The following is a 19,142-nucleotide window of genomic DNA, read 5'->3' as shown; positions in this document are numbered from 1 at the left end:
GAAACGAAACACCCCGGATACTTTCCGCAGATCCTTCTGCCGCCGTCTTCCCCGCTTCCTTTTCCCAGCCAGGCGGAGAGTCGTTTCCAGTAATGGAGAGGAAGCTTTCCCGCAAGAAGCGTCAGCCTCTGGCGACGCGCCTCCGGAGCAGGCAGCTGAAGCGGCTCGTTTCCTCCTCTTTCTTCTGGCACCGACTGGGCGCTGGAATGAATGAAGCCTGCCTGCCTGCCTGCCTGCTTCCGCCTTGGCAGGGCACCTAATCCCTTCCCACACAGCGCACAGCCGCCTCGGGGGCTTTGGGAGCCGAGAATGGACCGAGCGAGCGAGTGCATCTCAGCCTCGCGCGTCCTTCCTTCCTTCTTGGCGCGCTGGCTGGAGTGGCTCCTGGCTAGAGGCCTGGGAAGGGCCTGCGTCTGTCAGTCTGTCAAAAGTGATTCTCCAGATTTCACTCCCTGTGACATTTTTACATCTCCCGCACCCTGAGTCCGATTAGGGCAGAGCAGAGCTGCGGTTGCAGGAGCAGGTGGTGGTGAAGAGGGCAAGTTTCACAATGAAGCTTCAAGGGCCTCCTTGTGGGTACACGAGTCCGGGGACAAGTGCAGCAAAGTGAGTGCGTTTTTAGAACATGTGTTGTGACTACTTTACATAAGATCCACACCAGAGGTGTAAGTGCTCCTGAGGAATCAGGATCAGAACAAGTGGAAACGGGAAGGGAGACTTTTGCCAGTCCTCGCTAAAGAGACGCCTGGAGTAGATCAGAAGGAGGCGTCGGGCGCTGGGTAATATAGACAATGGGCTGTAACCGACTGAGTTTTACTCGGAGTAGACCCACTGGAATTAATGGACCTAAGTTAGTCAAGTCCCTACATTTCCATTCTGAATAGGGCTAACCCTGATTACAACCCAATATCCTCAAATAGGGCCCGTGACAAATAGGTTTTTCGGTGTCCGTTCCAGGGGAGGTGCAGTAAATGATGAAGTACAGACTCTCGTCAAGACAATGCCCACAGCCACGCCCCGCACCAAAAGTGAACAAAAATGAACGTTTGACCAACAGAGAAGTTATGGCTTGAATACGAAGCCAGGATTTCCTCCGCCCCCTGTCCGCCTTTCCCCCCACTTTGCTTAACCTGTGCAGAGTTCTGGGAGACTCAAAAAAACCTTGCTTACTATTTTGTGACATGTTGGTTGGTCATCATGAATGGACTTTGGGAATTTTTCAAAAATAAAATTAGCAGCTTAACCCTTATATTGCATTAGCAGGTCAGCCATCTCTTCCTCTGCTTCGCTTATGTGGTGGGTTTCTCTCTAAGAAAAGCTTGTTTATTTGGAGGCGTGCCGAGAGCACTGGCAAGGAGCGATATCATCACCGTCCCTGCTGTGAAATAACTGGCGGGCGCTTCCTCCCTACCGCCCGGGCTCCACTACACGGGTCAGTTCTCTACCCCACTCCCCTAAAAAGGAACTTTCCTTCGGCGTGACTAGCCACTCTTCCTCGCGTTTCCCTTGTAGGTCTTCCGCCTGGAGAGAAAACTTCAGGGCTGGTTGATTGATTGAGTTTTGAAAACAGTGCTTGTCAGGAGAGGCCTCCTTGGAGGAGAGGGAGAGTCAGACGCGGAAGCAAAACTCGTCCTTGTACTGGGGGGAGGGAGAGAGAGAGAGAAGAAATGGCCTGGATTGGCTCAATAACGTGTTTCCTGGGGCATTAGCTCCGTGCCCTCTTTCTTTTTCCTTTCCAGGGTGGGCAGGAGAGGCCGAGTCACCGAGCGAGGAGGAGGAGGAGGCCGTGGCATGGGTCACGTTTCATAAGAACATAAGAAGAGCCTGCTGGATCAGGCCAGTGACCCATCTAGTCCTGCATCCTGTTCTCACGGTGGCCAACCAGGTGCCTGGGGTAGAGAGCAATCAGGGCAGGTTGGGCGGATGCTCGGCGAGAAAAGCGCCTTTTTGTCTCCCACAGGCCACCACCCATCAGACGCCTCAGCTTGTGTTGCTGTTGTTCGTTTTCACTCCTGAGTAATCCCACGGATATCAGCCCCCGAGGCCTTCGCCGTAAGCTGTGCAGCAGCGCAAGCCGGTCGCTGCCCACACAGACGGAGCTCGACGGTGCAAAGGACGGAATGGCTCTTTTGTCAAACCACCTTAAATGAGACCGGCCTGCCTGCCTGCCTGCTTGCCCCCCTCTCTCTGGGGAGGGAACTCCCGCCTACTCAAGTCTGATTTTCTCAAGATTTCCCCAAACTCTCCGTCCATCCACCCCCTACAACAGCTGAAGCCTGAGATGCTTGTTGATGAATTGCCTTCTGGGCAGGGCTATCTTGAAGAGGTTGAAGTGGAAGAGCTGGGGGAGGAGCGAGAGTAGTAAGGGGGGGGGAGGCTGCACTTTGTTATCCGGATCGCAGAGTCCTGGCAGCGTGTGTGTCTTCACCTAGGCGACCGTCCCATTAGGCAGAGTGAGGAGAGGAGGCTGGCGGCGGCGGCGGCGGCGGCGGCGGGAGCAGCAGCAGGGAGAGAGGAGTGGAAGGGCAGAGGTGCGAGTGACCCGCTACGTGCCCTGCCTCCCTTTAGCGAGACTGCCGCTCAGCGGCCAGGCCAATCGGCTTCTGTATATGGAACAGGGCGGAGGGCATCTTGACCTTCACCTCTGGCAGGAAAAAAAAGCCTTGGGCTGGCCCTGGCTAGGCACTCATAAGCCCACGTGAATAATAAAAAAGTGATCACCGCCCTCCAAGCATCCCTGCCAGGCCTCTGGATGGCACTATGAACTACAGAAGGGCCCTTTCAATTTTCAAGGCTACCCTGGTTGGCTCTCTAAATTCTCCCCACCTTGCTTCATCCTGGTGGCTTTCAGAACTGCCATGCTGGGTGTTCAGATCAATAATGCAACACTGACAGCTGTTCCAGTGCTCCCCATTTGCAACACCATAGTTTGAGTCCTGGGGAATATCTCTCTCAGAACACAGATCTTCCCCTCCTTTTCCCTCTCTCCACAACATTTCCCCTCTTAATGCTTTAAATCCAGCTGAAGCAAGAAATCACGCAAATCCCCCCCCCTTCTTTTTACATTTCATTGGTAAGAATTTAATTTGGTTCCTTAAGGGATTGGCAAAGGAGAACAACTTCTGGTTGTAGATTGTAGGGAGAAACAGCTTCTGGAGCAAATTCTGACTGTTTCTAAGCCAGAGGCAAGGAAAGTAGAGAGGGGAAGGTGCTTCTCACACATCCTTCAAGGGAAGAGAGGGAGAGGAGGCAGAATGGTGTGAGCCTCAGGCACCAACCAGGAGCATCTGCACTGAGCAGCCACCCCAGAAGGAGCAGAAACTTGCCTGCCTGCCTGCCAGGGGGGAAGCTACCAATAGCAGCCAACGTTTTCGTCAAGGGAGAGGCAAAGCTGGGAAGCAGAAAACTGAGCCTAGCCTCCCATCAAATGCTCATGTTCTGGGCAATGAGCCAACAGGCCCCAGTGCTCTACTGGAGCTCTGCCTGTGATTTATTGGCTGCAATAAGCTGGGAGAGGCCACAACACTTTGCAAAAATCACAAAGATGAATGAAAGAGGCTCTGATGGGTGCTCTGTTCCTTTGGGCTGATGCATCCAGAGGTCCACAGAGGAAAATGTGTTAAGGATCCACACAGGTTTATAGATACAGAAGGCATGTGTACATGATCTGTTGTCTTGGGAGGACAGGCCCTAAAGTTGCATCAACTTCTTGTTTGGTTACACATTCAAAGTGTGAAATATTCAAGTACTGAGAGTGCAGAATCCTTCACAGATTCAGGGGTTCCTGGCCCACTTCTGTGCTAAACATCATGCAAACAGTAGCCTAAATATCTCCTTTACTTAGAGGAGGATGAGCTGCGCAGTATGCAGTTCCTTGCTAGCACAATGACCCAAGATAGTGAGATTGTGAGGATGAAATTACTTGTCCATGTAGAAAAGGCTTATTATCTCAGGACAAAAATCTTGGCAAGATGGTACAGGTGCTAATTAATGTTTTCAGGCAGGCCACAGAACTGAGCTTGCATTTATGAAGTGATGTGTGACCCAGGCATACATCACTCAATTTCCATTTTCCTTTCATCCTTTTTGCAGGTGGAAAAATTATTAAAATATAGTGAATTTCATAGATATTTGTATAGTCCAATACCCAGGTAATATCTTTCCTCATGTGATCTTGAGGAACACCTCCACAGTAGGTTGTTAGCATGATGGCAAATGGCCAGTAGTGGCCAGTGTGGTGGAGCAGAGCTGCAAAGTCACCCTCCTGACATCAGCAACACTACAAAACCCAACTGGGCAGGGCTGTGTAGATGCATTGGTAGAGCCAATCCATGGCTCCCATTGGTGCATCAGTGCTGCTCTGCCCCATCCAGATAAGCTGTAGTGATGCCAATGTCAAGAGGGCAGCTCCACAGTCTGCCCCACCACACCAGTTACTACTGCCAATAGCTGAGCTGGACCTTAGATATGCCTTCTGAACAGGGCTGGCCCAGGATATTTTGCTGCCTGAGGAAAAGCACAAGATGGCACGCACACCCCCATTCCATGTATGAACACTGACTTGACTGGCAATTTAATCTTATTTCAACACTGGCAATAAGATAGTATTCCCCAGTGCACCTGAGGGCAGCAGACAATTTTAGGAGCTGTAGGACAGACCTGAGGCATACATAGTTCTGATCTGGGGAATGGCTGGAACAGCTTACTAGGATGGGGCATCTGCTGCCCCAGGCAATTGCCTTATTCTGCCTAGTGGTAGGGCCAGCCCTCCTTAATCCTTGACTGTGCAAACACTTCAGTGGAGCTGGAGAAGGAGGGTAGGCCATGCAGGCATAGTGTTGTGCCTTTCCCCCTTCTGAGGTGAGAAAATATGTCCCTAAGAAATAAATTAGAAGCTGCTATAGGGTAACAATTCTGGTTTATTTATTTATTTTATTCAATATTGTTCTATCTCATTTCTGAACCTGAGTGCATCCATACAGTAGGCTGCAAAATAACTGTATTTTTCTGAGACCAGCTTGATTCTGTTTCCTTTGGTCAGGTGATTGTGAAACGTAATTTTCCATGTGAACAAATGTAATTACAGTGGTAAACAGATCTGATGCTGGGAGTGGGGAAAACCAAACATGACGTATGTGACCAAAATTGTCCATAACTGGCAGACTAGGCAACTATTGATTTGACTGGATGCTGTATTCATTTGTGCTTTGCATGGTGCTGGAAACTGGAAGACAAGAATACCACAAAGGTGCACAAGAATCAGTTGATTGGGACCCAATGTGCTTCATGTTAAGACACTTCCTCAGGAGTAATTAATCTGTTTTCTTCAGAGGGATTGTTAAAACAATCACATACACTTGATAAAGTTTTGTGGATTTTTGAAAATGGTATTATGACACCTGTAGCTATCTCATTGCTTAATCTGTTAGTGACACTAAGAGAAGAGGGACACACAACTCCCTCCTCTACTTGTTTCTGTCCTCAGGACATATATACCCATACACTGAAATGATGATTTCATGCATCAGATAAAATGGGCTCCAACCCACAAAAGCAGGTCCCGCAATAAACTTGTCCCATCTGTAATGTGCCACAAGATACATTTTATTGCTGTAAGAAAGCAAGTCTAGTTTGCTTGCTAGACTTTTGTAGTCTAAGATCTTTGGACTCCCAGGAATGAAATGGACAGCTGTCTTTCAACTGAGCAATGATTTGCAATTTGCATGAGATAAGCCAGGAGAGATCAAAAGCAAGGTTTTACCAATTGATGGGATCCCCCTGGCTGATATTGGGCAATCTGAATACAGTACAAGAATATCTGTATAGAGCAGTTAACACAGGTACAAATATTAATATCTGCTTCCTATAGTCTCCCACTCATGGTAACATTCTTTATGAAATGTACACAGAAAGATGAAGATAGATGTGATTTGTGTTTATCTTTTCTTGGGGCTCTTTTTTATTGGGCTTCGCAAACCTGTGTATCTGTGGATTTGCTATGCAAACCCACCATATTGTATCAGGCACAGAATTTAACACTTTGAGACCCTCACTTCCCCTTCCCCACATTTTTGTCTAGGAAGTGTCTAGTCCTCATGGTTCTAATGAATGACTTGAGTCACACTGGCAGCATGGGCTTCCAATGACCATTAGACAGAGTGTCAGTACAGTTTAAAGCTTGCCCTTCTCTCTCTCTCTCTCAGGTGTCTATCTGTCCATGCATTCCTTCTTTTCCAGTCTTGGGCTGTTATTGTATTTGCAATATCAGTGTTTGCTATATGTATATTCTAGTTCTTTTAAAGTGGAATATTTCAAAGGAGAATAAATTATATGGAAGAAACTTGTATCCAAAATTACTTAATTTGCATAACTCTGGGCGCAGAACTTAGGCTTCCTTGTCACAGAATTGGATGTTTTAGGGTTGTTCTTTATTTTTGGTGCACCACTCTCATAATATGAACTCATTCATCCCAATCTGGCAGCGGTGATCCCCGTGCATAAGCACATTGCAGATGCTCATGTAGGCTCCATTGAACAGGCTGGAGGCAGTCACTGATGTGGATGGCTGAACACTCATCTCCATCTGCAGCCACTACTTGTGTGCATCAGTTTCCCACAGCTGCAGCTGAATTTGGTCCATTTTTTCTTAGCATAAGCTGCTTATGGCAAATGGTTACCAGTGCTTGTCCACAACAAGAACATTTTATAACAGGGCTCCACTGTGGATTATCAAAATGGGCCCAATATAATAGATGAAAAGATTCATATTGAGAACTTGAACTCTGCTCGATTAATGGACAAATTTCTCCCTGAAAGGAAGAGCATCACAGTTTTCTCGGAGTGATTGTTTTATGCACTAAGGTATGTTGCTGAGGATTTATTTATTTATTTTATTATACCTGTATACCGCCCCATAGCTGAAGCTCTCTGGGCGGTTTACAGTAACTAAAAACATTAAAACAAATACAATTTAAAACAGATCTTATAAAAACAATTTAAAACATAATTTAAAATTTTAAACAGTATAAAACACATGCTAAAATGCCTGGGAGAAGAGGAAAGTCTTGACCTGGCGCCGAAAATATAACAGTGTTGGGGCCAGGCGCACCTCGTCATGGAGATCATTCCATAATTTGGGGGCCACCACTGAGAAGGCCCTCTCCCTTGTTGCCATCCTCCAAGCTTCCCTTGGAGTAGGCACCCGGAGAAGGGCCTTTGATCTTGAATGTAGTGTATGGGTGGGTTTGTATTGGGAGAGGTGTTCCATCAGGTATTGTGGTCCCAAGCTGTGTAAGGCTTTATAGGTCAAAACCAGCACCTTGAATCGAGATCGGAAACATACAGGCAGCCAGTGCAAGCGGGCCAGAATTGGTTTTATATTTTCTGACCATCTGGTCCCTCTTACCAATCTGGCCGCTGCATTTTGCACAAGCTGCAGTTTCTGAACAGTCTTCAAAGGCATCCCCACGTACAGTGCATTGCAGTAATCTAATTTGGAGGTTACCAGAGCATGGACAACTGAAGCCAGGTTATCCCTGTCCAGATAGGGACGTAGTTGGGCCACCAACAGAAGTTGGTAGAATGCACTCTGTGCCACCGAGGCTACCTGAGCCTCAAGTGACAGATGATTCTAGGAGAACCCCCAAGCTACGAATCTGCTCTTTCAGAGGGAGTGCAACCCCATCCAGGACAGGTTGGACATCCACCATCTGGTCAGAAGAACCACCCACTAGCAGCATCTCAGTCTTGTCTGGATTGAGCCTCAGTTTATTAGCCCTCATCCAGTCCATTGTCGCAGCCAGGTACCGGTTCAGCACATTGACAGCCTCACCTGAAGAGGATGGAAAGGAGAAATAGAGCTGCGTGTCATCAGCATACTGATGGCAACGCACTCCAAAGCTCCGGATGACCAAACCCAATGGTTTTATGTAGATGTTGAACAGCATGGGGGACAGAACTGACCCCTGTGGAACCCCATACTGTAGAGTCCAGGATGCTGAGCAATGTTCCCCAAGCACCACCTTCTGGAGGCGACCTGCCAAGTAAGAGTGGAACCACTGCAATGCAGTCCCTCCCACTCCCAACTCAGCTAGTTTCCCCAGAAGGATACCATGGTCGACGGTATCGAAAGCCGCTGAGAGATCAAGGAGAATCCACAGAGTCACACTCCCCCTGTCTCTCTCCCGACAAAGGTCATCATACAGGGCGACCGAGGCTGTTTCTGTGCCAAAACCAGGCCTGAAACCCGACTGAAATGGATCCAGATAATCGGTCTCATCCAAGAGTGTCTGGAGCTGGCCTGCCACCACTTGTTCAAGGACCTTGCCCAGGAATGGAACATTTGCTAGTTAGTGGAAAAGAAACCATATCTTAGGCTTGCAACAATTCTCCCACATTTAAAACAAAAGGCTCATTTTCTGGCTGACTTTTCTTTGTAGGTAAAATGAGCAAAGCACAATTTATCAAGATTGGAGCCATCCACATCCCTTCATTGTGAAAGTCAGCTGAGAGAAATATGTGTGGATTGGAGGGAGGGAATACATGGGGATGGAGAAATAAGGATAGAACTTAAAGAGTTTGGTCATTAGACAAATGGTTTGTTTCCTAGACATGAAGAGACTATAGACAGGTATCTTGCCTCTTTGAAGGAATTTTGGTGTGAAGATTGTTGTGTGGGGACACAGAACTGGTAAAGGAATGGCTAAGAGCATGAGCTGTAAATCAGGAGCTGGAGCAACTCCCCTATGATAAAAGGTTACAGAGTTTGGGGCTTTTTAGTTTTGTGCCAGAGGGGCTAACCTGTGCCCCTCCAGGTGTTGATGTGCTCCAGATCCCATCAGTTCCAACCAGCATGCACATCCATGAGGGATGACATAATCCAGCAACATTTGGAGTGTCACAGGGCATAGGTTTGCCCGATTTGGAAAAAAATGAGTAAGGAAGGACATGATAATTTGGGGGGGGGGAAGGAGGAGGTAATTCTTCATCTGACACATAGTTAAACTGTGGAATTTACTGCCACAAGATGTGGTGATGCCTTTTTAGGCAGGGACTTGTTTGTATTGTTTTATTTTGTGTACAATGCCATGTCATTTGATGTGCATTTAATTATCATCATCATTCATTTATTCACTCATTCTTTCTGGTGGGGTTTCTATGCAGAAATCCACAGATTTCAGCTTTCTCTGGGATGGAGACACAGTAAAGGGTAACTGGTGAATTTCTGTTATCATGCAACTGTTTAAAGGCACAAAAGATCTGCATGGGAGGTGGGGGCAGCAGGGAGTGGCAACCCCAACCCTTTCTCCTTTCCATCAATCTCAAAGTAGCCTCATATAAGACTAAACATTTCTAGCAACCACAGCATGCTGGCATCAATTGCAATTAGAAGAGATAGAGGTTTGAAGGGCCACTTGGAGAAGGGCAACATATCAGAGACGCCCTCCCCCACTTAACCAGGTTTTGGTGCCCACTGATCATTAGCTACTTCTTTTTACTCATTATGTCTGGTCTTGGAGATTAGAAATGTAGTACCCACTCCATTCTAAATCTGATTCTAGCTACATGCTGAATAAGCACGTCTGATTCCCTTGCCATAAGCCCCAAGCATATTTCTTTTCCTTTCTTTTTATACAGCATTGATATCTATACTTCTTGCTACTGTATCTGATCTGCATTTGCATTTTTCTTGGTGTTCACACACCTCAGATATAGACCGGAGTAATTAGGGTGATTCAGGGAAGCAGGGGTAATGCTTACTTATCTGCCAATCAACTGCATCTTCTTTTAAAAAAAATTCAATTACAATAGATTAGTGCTGCAGATTAGGGAAATTGTACCAGGAACAACCAAGACACCCACTGGGTATTTTCCCATTGTCAATGGGCATAAGCAACCGAGGGTGTAGCAAGCAGATGTACAGGGACAGGCTACTATATACTGTATGTTAATTGTCCACTTATGGCAATCACGTCACATATGACAATGAAGGCCCTTAGGAGTTTATCTCCATACATACTTGAAGGGTGTTTCAAATGTGCTAAATGCATCAGTCTAGGAAATAGTTTTCAAGTACACATGCCCATTTTGCATTTGCCATTGGCTATAACTTCCCAATGCATGAACATTATATCTAGAGAAATGCATGAAATAGTCATGCATGACAACCAGATTGTGCTAATGTAGCTTCTTACTGTGCCTAATTTGATTCCCAGTGCACTTCACAATAATGGCGTGGGTCAGCTGCATGTCAAAGTATTTTTAAACTTTGCACTGGGCAGAAGATAAGGATTGATTTGTACACTGTTTTTACTTAGGTGAAATCTGTTGGGTAGCTTGATATGTTTTATCTTTTGCCTTTTTACTGTACCTTGTAAGCAGTTGTGGTGTATTTTACTGTTTCTTGTTTTTACTCATTGTAATGGCTTGTTTTATTGAAGATGTTTTCGCCTCAGATGCCACTATGCCAGAACTCTGCATTAAGATGGGCAACCCTGTAATACAAAGGTGCCCCTGTAGAATTTGCACTGGGATTTGGGACTGCAATCCAGTTTTCATATTTAAAGATAAATATTTCTTCACCTTTCAAATTGTGCAGTTAGCCTGATTCACAGTCCATTTGACATAATGAATTTGGATTAAAATTGGATTTTAGTTCCACTGAATAAGCAAAACTAAACAGATTTGAAACCTGAGTCTTTCAGCATAACTGCATTGGATGTTTGTCTGAGAGTCTAGTCTGCTTCAGCGGTGGTGCACCTTGCAAATGAATAGCTGCTTTAAAAGTCTTTCTGTGCCTTTAAGTTGGAAAGCTCCTTCACTCTAGGAGGCAGCAGGCAAAGATTTCAGTCTGAAGTTTGCTGCATTTTGCTGCAGTCCCCTTTTGCAGATCTCCATCTATGATGCTTCCCCCCCCCCACTGTCCCCTTTTCCAAAGTCAATATCTTTCCTGGTGCCTGACATTTGCAGCCAAGTAATAAAGCAGGGGGCTCTTTATACCTGCTGGGTCTCAGCAATGCTACAGGACATGGATCCTTTCATTACAAATAATTAATGTTGGGAGGATGAGCTGGGCTCCTGGGGGGTTGTCAGAAGAGGATTCAAATGGCTGGCAGAGGGAGGAGGGAGGAACTTACCCTCTGTGGAGCGAAGCCGAAACAGAGGACATGCCAGAGATAGGGTCGCCTAGCAACGGGGAGCCTGAGAGCCTTGAAGTTTTAGAATCCCCCCCCAGACATTCCCAGGCCCTCCCTTCTCCGCAGCTCAGAGCAAGAGGGAGGGCTGATCACAGCAGAAAGGCAGAGAGATGGTTTACCCTCAGCCCCTCCTTTATCACCCATAGGGGAATCGGACACTTCAGAAGAGGAGGAGGTGATGCCTCCCCCCTCACCACGCACACGCAGACGGTTGAAAAGACAGGAGAGAAGGGGGGGAAGGCGGGCAGTACCTGAGGGGGAGTTAAGGAGGAGCGAAAGGTTGCACGCCCGTTTAGCCCCTTCTTAAAGAACAGGCGGGAAGCAGCCCCTTGCTCTGTCAACTTTCTCCCAATGTCGCAGGACCTGTATCCCTGTATTGCTTCATGAGAAAGCGCAGTCTTTGTTGGACATTACTCTAATAAAACACGAATTAACTACAACCTCTGGTCTGGTTCCTGAGTCGCATCCTGGGCCTGACAGCTTGACAGAGCCACCTAAATCACCCTCAACGCTCTCTTCACTTGACTGGGACAAGATGTCAAAGGGAGCAGCGGGGGGGACGAACCCCACTTCTGAGACGGAAGAAGTGAAACTCTTGAGGACTAAGGTAGCTGAATTGCAGACGGATGTCCAAGCCCTGCTAGCAGCAGTCAAGGCGCTGAAGACGGATAATCAAACCTTGAAGGCCACGATAGACCAGATGCAAACAGCCCCTCCAGCTGCCGCAGTAAAGTTCCCATTGGATTGCCCCCAAAATACGCGGGACAAAGTGATCAGTTGGCAACTTTCGTGGCTCAATGTGAGTTATATCTGGATGTCAGGCACATGGAGTTTCCAGACGATGGGGCTAAAGTGGCCTTCGTGATTAGCCTCCTGGAGGGAGAAGCTGCAAAATGGGTGACTCCGTATCTCGTGAGAAAAGATACTGTCTTAAGAAGGTACAGAGGATTTATACAGGAGATGACCGAGATGTTCCAAGACCCGTAAAGAGCTGAAACAGTAGCGCGGCAACTAGGAGCCCTGAAGCAAGCTAAAGGCACTGTTTCCGAGTACACTAACGCTTTTAAAATTCTGTCCCAGGAAACTGGTTACAATGACGCCGCCCTGATGCTTATGTACCGGAGTGGATTAAATGCTGAAATCCTGGATGAGTTGGCCAGGACCTCCCCCCCCCGCTGACCTACCAGGGCTCATCCGGCTATGCCTACAGATAGATCACCGGATGGAAGGAAGGCACCTGGAAAGGAAGCAGGAGGTCCCGAGATACTCAGCCTTGGCATCTCGCAGCAAGACCCTTCCCTCTGCAGGAATGGCAGGTAATGCAGCTGAGGGACAGGGAGGGGCTAGGCCAAGACTGTCGGAAGAAGAAAAGGAAAGACGCCGCTGAGAACGTTTATGATTTATTGTTCAAAGCCGGGCCACGTGGCCAGAGACTGTGGACTAAAAGGGGGGAAAGCTGAGCCGTCGGGAAACTAGAACACCCAGTCCACGTGCAGGCCGGTGGACTGGGGGCAGCGTTGTATAAAGGCCCCCCAATGATCCAACCTCCCTCAAAGGGGGTGTTGGTCTTGCCTATTCGGATTACAATTATTCCAGAGGAGTGGTGTTTAATTCCACTGCCTTAATTAAAGGACAGTGGAGCCTCCACAAATTTTATTGATGTAAAGTTAGTCAAGCGTCATGGAATTTCCCGGTGGAAACTGAACTAGCTGTGGAGACTATCGATGGGAGACCCCTAAAGTCAGGAGGGGTGACACAAGCCACGGAGGAAGTGAAACTTCAAATCCCCGGGCACAAAGAGTTCATTTCGCTATATGTGTCAGATCTCTCGAACTTTGAGGTGATTCTGGGAATGCCCTGGCTAGCAAAGCATGAACCCACAATAAGTTGGAAGGAGGCGGTGGTGTGGTTCACCTCACAGTATTGCCAGGAGAACTGTCAACCTGAAGGAATCAAGAACACCTTAGCGGAGGCAGTGCAAGAGATCGAGCAAGTGACCCTGCCGCCAAAGTATGAAGAATTCAAAGATGTGTTTGATGAAAAAGAGGCAGAGACTTTACCCCCCCACCGCCCTTACGACTGTGCGATTGATCTAGTGCCAGGAGCCAGCATTCCATCAGGGAGAATCTACTCTCTCACAGAGATTGAGAGGGAGGCCCTGAAGGAATTCCTGGATAAAAACCTGAGACGAGGATTCATACGCCCCTCACAATCCCCTGCTGGAGCGCCACTATTGTTTGTGAAAAAGAAGGGGGGGAACTCAGACCCTGTAACGACTATCGCGCATTGAACCAGATCACCATCCCCAACAGCTACCCGCTGCCCCTGATCTCAGAGTTTTTGGACCGACTGCGCTCTGCAAAAATCTTCACGAAGTTGGATTTGAGAGGAGCGTACAATCTGATCAGGATGAAGCAGGGAGATGAATGGAAAACAGGGTTCTTGACCGCTTACGGACAGTATGAATACCTGGTCATGCCGTTCGGGCTTTGTGGAAGTCCAGCAATTTTTCAAAAATTCATGAACGACGTGTTTAGAGACTTGTTGGACACATATGTAATCTGTTACTTAGATGATATCCTGGTGTTCTCAAAGAACCAGGAAGACCACGACCAGCATGTGAAGACGGTGTTGCAGAGACTGAGAGAAAATCACCTGTATGCTAAATTAGAGAAATGTGGATTTGACCTCAAGTCTCTAGACTTCCTTGGATATCGAATCTCAGCGGAAGGCGTGGAGATGGACCCAGGGAAAGTAAGCTGTATATTGGACTGGGGCCAACCTGTCACCAAAAAGGATGTACAACGGTTTTTGGGGTTTGCCAATTATTACAGAAAGTTCATTCCAGGGTTTTCCAAATTGACAGCTCCTCTGACTGACTGTTTAAGGGAAAAGAAGAAGTTTCAATGGACAGAGAATGCCACCCAGGCCTTTGAGGAGCTGAAGAGAAGGTTCGCTTCCGAGCCCATTCTGCACTTTGCTGACCCGACCCGCCCTTTCATCGTGGAAGCAGATGCTTCAGATTTTGCTATCGGGGGGGTCCTTCTGCAATTAGACCAAGAAGGAAAGGAGCTGCACCCCTGTGCGTACTTCTCTCGGAAGTTAAAGCCTGCAGAGAAGAATTACACAGTTTGGGAGAAGGAGCTGCTGGCCATCAAGGACTCTTTTGAAAACTGGAGACAATACCTAGAGGGGGCCCCTCATCAGATCGAAGTGCGCTCCGACCACAAAAACCTGGAAAGCCTCCAAACTGCCAGAAAGCTGAACCAGAGACAAATAAGATGGTCCCAGTTCTTCACCAGGTTTAACTTCAAGATCACTTACCAAGCCCAAGCCAAAAACCAGAGAGCTGATGCCTTATCCAGACAGCCACAGTACAAAGAAAGTGAATCCGAGGACCAGCCTCAGTACGTGATCCCGCCAGAGAAATTAATGTTGGGATCATGCCAGTCTTCGTGGGAAGAGGAACTCAAAAAGGCACAACAAGAAGATGCAGACGTACTAAAATATGGGCAGGAGACGGGACAAAGTCAAGACTCAGAAGTAACCTTTCACTGGAGGAATGGACTATTATGGTTCAAAACAGCCAGATATGTGCCAGAAGGAGAATTAAGGCTCAGAATCCTACGCCAGTGCCATGATTCCATCACAGCGGGACACTTTGGGATTTACAAGACCATTCAGAACGTGGCCAAGGACTTCTGGTGGCCTAAAATGCGTAGGGATATTGAAAGCTATGTAAAGTCCTGCTCTGTCTGTCTGCGGACAAAAACACAAACAGGAAAACCAGCAGGACTGTTACAACCGCTACCTGTCCCACATGAACCCTGGAAGGATCTCTCCATGGATTTTATAACTGATCTACCCAAATCCCAAGGAATGACAGCCGTTTTAGTCGTGGTAGATCTACTCACCAAAATGGTGCATTTCCTCCCTTGTGCAGGGGCCTTAGAGGCTAAGGAAACGGCCAAGTTATTCATCAAAGAAGTCTACCGACTGCATGGGTTGCCAAACAGTGTAGTCTCAGACCGAGGAACTCAGTTCACAGCCAAATTTTGGAGAGCAATGTGGAAACAGTTGCAGACGGAATTAAAACTCTCCTCCGCCCATCACCCCCAGACAGATGGGCAAACGGAACGCTTGAACGCCGTTTTGGAAAGATATTTACGAAGTTATGTGTCCTATCAACAGACTGACTGGGTATCATATTTGCATTTTGCAGAGTTCGCCTACAACAATTCTCTACACTCCAGCACTCAACAAACCCCATTCTTCGCAAATTATGGATTCCATCCTAAAGTCTTTCCAAGCAGCTCAGAAGGAATGCTGGTACCAGCAGCTGAGGACTTCCTAAAAGAATTGCAAGCGGCGCAACAAACACTGAAACAGCAGTTAAACGAAGCCAAAACAGAGTACAAGCGAGTTGCTGACCTGCACAGGAAGGAGGGCCCCCCCCTTCAACCAGGAGACCAGGTATGGCTGTCCACCCGTTTCCTCCAGATGCCGGGCAAATGTAGAAAATTACAAGACAAAAGGGTGGGTCCTTTTGAAATAGAAACTCAAATTAATCCCGTGGCGTACCGGCTGAAGCTACCTGACACGTTTAAAATACATCCTGTGTTTCATCGATCCCTCTTGACGAAAGCTGCCCCTCCCAGTGAGCTGCGGCCAGAGGAGCCTCCTGTGTCCCCACTCCTGATAAATGAGCAGGAGTTTGAAGTTGAGGAAATCTTGGATTCCAGGATCAGACGCCACAAGCTGCAGTATTTGATTCACTGGAAGGGCTATGGAGTGGCTGACAGATCATGGGAAAATGCAGCTGATGTGCATGCTCCAGAGTTAGTAAAACTTTTCCATCAACGTTTTCCTCACCGCCCCAAGCCAGACAGGGGGAGGGGGGCACAGCTTGAGAAGGGGGATGGTGTCGGGAGGATGAGCTGGGCTCCTGGGGGGTTGTCAGAAGAGGATTCAAATGGCTGGCAGAGGGAGGAGGGAGGAACTTACCCTCTGTGGAGCGAAGCCGAAACAGAGGACATGCCAGAGATAGGGTCGCCTAGCAACGGGGAGCCTGAGAGCCTTGAAGTGTTAGAATCTCCCCCAGACATACCCAGGCCCTCCCTTCTCCGCAGCTCAGAGCAAGAGGGAGGGCTGATCACAGCAGAAAGGCGGAGAGATGGTTTACCCTCAGCCCCTTCTTTATCACCCATAGGGGAATCGGACACTTCAGAAGAGGAGGAGGTGATGCCTCCCCCCTCACCACGCACACGCAGACGGTTGAAAAGACAGGAGAGAAGGGGGGGAAGGCGGGCAGTACCTGAGGGGGAGTTAAGGAGGAGCGAAAGGTTGCGCACCCATTTAGCCCCCTCTTAAAGAACAGGCGGGAAGCAGCCCCTTGCTCTGTCAACTTTCTCCCAATGTCGCAGGACCTGTATTCCTGTATTGCTTCATGAGAAAGCGCAGTCTTTGTTGGACATTACTCTAATAAAACACGAATTAACTACAACCTCTGGTCTGGTTCCTGAGTCGCATCCTGGGCCTGACAATTAATTTTGTTACATATTGCATAAGATCCTAAGAAGCTTTCTGGGGCAATCTCTTGCTCACAGGATGCATAGCTCCTATCAATATTACATTGCATTTGGGTACCAGAGTTATGAAGTTTCATTAAAAATTTAATTTGTGGTTTAAAACTGCAGCATTTCCTTAAAAATCTAGCAAAGAAGCCACTGAAGATGTGGGATGGATGTGGGGTGAGTAAACTGCCAAAAACTAGAGGCAAAAAGATGCAAGAAGCTCAGATGCTTTAATGAGGGAAAGGGCAGGAGAAGAGAACAGAACAAGGAAGAGGAAGGGGGACAAAGGCAAAGGGGTCCTCCTGCTCCTGCATTTCCTCCATTGTGGCCATTACCTTAGCTGCACTTCCACTGGCACCGAGATCTCCCCTAACCCTTAACATGCCCCTCATTTATCGAACCCTACCTTCTACCCTCTGCCCTGCATAGATCATACGTTTATTTCTTTATTTTTATTATTTATTTTAAAATATTTCTATCCCACCCTTCTACCTATAATAGGGCACTCAGGGCGGTTTACAATAAACACATACATAATAAAATTGTACACAATAAAGATCACAAAAACATTAAAATACATAAAATACAATTAAAATACATACATACATACATACATACATACATACATATAGGGGAGTGGTAGTGAAGGGTCTACCCTCAGTCCCTCCCAAAGGCTCTCTAGAACAAGATGGTTTTCAGAAGTCTCCGAAAAACAATCAGGGAGGAAGCAGAGCAGGCTTCTTCGGGTAGGGTATTCCAAAGCCTGGGGGCTACAGCTGAAAAGGCTCTCTCCCACATGCCTGTCAGTCTAACATCTTTCACTCCAGACAAGCAGAGGAGACTAGAGGCAGATGGTCTTAAATCCTGGGCAGGTACATATGGGTGTAAACATTGGTCCAAGGCCATTTAGGGCTTTAAAGGTCAGAACCAGTACTTTGAAATGGGCCCGGAAATAAACTGGGAGCCAGTCGAGTCAATAAAGCATAGGGGTGATATGTTTCCTGTGCTGTGCTCCAGTTAACATTCTGGCTGCTGCATTTTGAACCAACTGTAACTTCCAAACCTTTTTCAAAGGCAGCCCCACATAGAGCGTGTTACAGTAATCAAGCCTCGATGTCACCAATGCATGTGTCACTGTAGCCAAGTCAACTGCTTCCAGAAACGGGCACAGCTGGTAGACCAGTTTGAGTTGGCTAAAAGCACTCCTGGCTACTGCAGCCTCCTGATATTCAAGCAGCAGGGCAGGATCCAGGAGGACTACCAAACTGTGGACCTGTTCCTTCAAGGCGCGTGCAACCCCATCCAGAATAGGTTGCAAGCCTATCCCTGGCGCAGTTTTCTCCTTGACCAGCAATCCTTCCACCTTATCTGGATTAAGTTTCAGTTTGTTAGCCCACATCCAGCCCTTCAGAGCCCCAGGCACCAGTTTAGGATGAGCCTCCCTGCAATCAGGTGGTAGGGAGAGATAGAGTTGAGTGTCATCAACATATTGATGACATTGTACTCCAAATCGCCTCTCCCAGTGGTTTCATATAAATGTTACAGAGCATGGGAGGCAGAATGGAACCCTGCGGTACCCTGTAGGCCAATGGCCAGGGGATTGAGCAGTAGTCTCCCAGCACCACTTTCTGGGTCCTGTCCATCAGGTAGGACTGGAGCCACCATAAAACAGTGCCTCCCAATCCCATCCAAGCTAGACTGCCCAGAAGGATACCATGGTGAATGGTATCGAAGGCTGCTGAGACGTCCAACAGCACCAACAGGGATGCACTCCCCATCTGATGCCTGGCATAGGTCATCAAGTAAGACAACCAAGGCAGTCTCTGTCCCATGACCAGGCCTGAAGTCTGATTGAAAAGGGTCTAGATAGTCCAATTCATTCAGGAAAACTTGGAGCTGAGCCTCCACTACCTTCTCAATCACCTTGCCCATAAAGGGGACATTAGAGACTGGGCGGAAGTTGTTAAGAGCTGCAGGATCTAATGAAGGTTTCTTTAACAAAGGTCTTATCCCAGCCTCCTTCAACAATGTTGGCATAGAACCTTCCCTTAGGGAGGTGTTAATTAAATATGCCACCCAGTCAGCCACTCCCAGTCTGGCAGATTTGATTAACCAGGATGGGCAAGGGTCAAGAGAACAAGTAGTGGCCCTTATTTCTCCCAGAGTCCTGTCCACATCCTCAGGCTTTACAAAGTGAAAAGTATCCATAGAAAAATGACCAGCAGAAGCCTCTGGGACATCTGGCCCAACTGTAGTTAATGAGGAGTCCAAGTCAATCCAAATGCAGGTAATTTTATCTGCAAAGGCCTCGTAAACATGTCACAATGAAACACGTTCTTTGGAAAGGGGCTGTGACAGTTTTATGATCTGCATA

Source organism: Rhineura floridana, chromosome 3 (genome assembly GCF_030035675.1).
Source record: "Rhineura floridana isolate rRhiFlo1 chromosome 3, rRhiFlo1.hap2, whole genome shotgun sequence".
In the NCBI taxonomy this organism is placed as follows: Eukaryota; Metazoa; Chordata; class Lepidosauria; order Squamata; family Rhineuridae; genus Rhineura; species Rhineura floridana.
The sequence above is the reverse complement of the archived record's forward strand: the minus strand, read 5'-3'. Positions refer to the sequence as shown.